The following is a 1,491-nucleotide window of genomic DNA, read 5'->3' on the forward strand; positions in this document are numbered from 1 at the left end:
TCAGCCTCCTGAGTAGCTGTGATTACAGGCATGTGCCACCACGCTTGGCTAATTTTTTTTTTTTTTTTTTTTTTTTTGAGACAGCGTTTCTCTCTTGTTGCCCAGGCTGGAATGCAATGGCACGATCTTGGCTCACCGCAACCTCCACCTCCCAAGTTCAAGCGATTCTCCTTCCTCAGCCTCCCAAGTAGCTGGGAATACAGGCATGTGCTACCATGCCCAGCTAATTTTGTATTTTTAGTACAGACGGGTTTTCTCCGTGTTAGTCATGCTGGTCTCGAACTCCCGACCTCAGGTGATCCGCCTGCCTCGGCCTCCCAAAGTGCTGGGACTACAGGCATGAGCCACTGCACCCGGCCTCTAATTCTGTATTTTTAGTAGAGACCGGGTTTCTCCATGTTGGGTCAGGCTGGTCCAGAACTCCTGACCTCAGGTGATCCGCCCGCCTTGGCCTTCCAAAGTGCTGGGATTACAGGCATGAGCCACCGCTCCTGGCCTCTACTAGCTAACATCTAATAGTGGTATCATCTTACAGAGTCTAGAATGTTTTGAGACAATCTTACATTTAAAAACTATACCTTAGGAAATACCAGAAAAAGGGATCATACTGATGCAGCTACAAAATCAATAACAGGTTATTCAATACTGCTTCATCAGCCATTCTCATAAAACACAATGAGCTCCCCTATAGGGTTGCTGAGATCCAGAAATAGGGAGTTCTCAAACTGCTTGGGCTGTACTCTCTATTCAGTAGTACTTTTTACCACAGCAGTCATCTGTCTATTTATATTAATGAGACTGTCGTCCTTATCATTTAATCTCCAGCTATATCACAGCTGTCAGCTGTGGGAACACCTTTGCCAAGGGAAAGCCTCTAAATAATAAAATGTTTGCAGCACTAGGTTAACAACCAAGAGGGGAGATCAAACTCCAGGAACATGCAGTGTGCTTGCAATTTCAGTAAGGTAACAGAAGGTAAACCAGGGCCTGTATGATCCACATGGGGTGAGTGGGAAGAAAAATGACCCCAAGGCAAAATCAATTATATAAGGTCTGAAAATTCTTTACACTCTTTAAAAATTTATAATATTGTTTCTATACATATATCCAATGTACATACAATAAATCTTTAATGTTTGGTTCCATGAGTTATTTATTTATTTATTTAAATTTTTTGAGATGGAATCTTACTCTGTCACCCAGGCTGGGCTGCAGTGGCGCGATCTTGGCTCACTGCAACCTCTGCCTCCCGGGTTTAAGCGATTCTTGTGCCTCAGCCTCCTAAGTAGCTGGGACTACAGGTGTCCGCCACCATGCCTGGCTAATTTTTGTATTTTTAGTAGAGATGGGGTTTCGCCATGTTGGCCAGGCTGGTCTTGAACATCTGACCTCAGGTGATCTGCCTGCCTCAGCCTCCCAGAGTGCTGGGATTACAGGCATGAGCCACCACGCCCGGCCAAGTTTCCATGAGTTTTGACAATTGTATAAACT

This window comes from Pongo pygmaeus, chromosome 4 (genome assembly GCF_028885625.2).
Source record: "Pongo pygmaeus isolate AG05252 chromosome 4, NHGRI_mPonPyg2-v2.0_pri, whole genome shotgun sequence".
Taxonomy (NCBI): domain Eukaryota; kingdom Metazoa; phylum Chordata; class Mammalia; order Primates; family Hominidae; genus Pongo; species Pongo pygmaeus.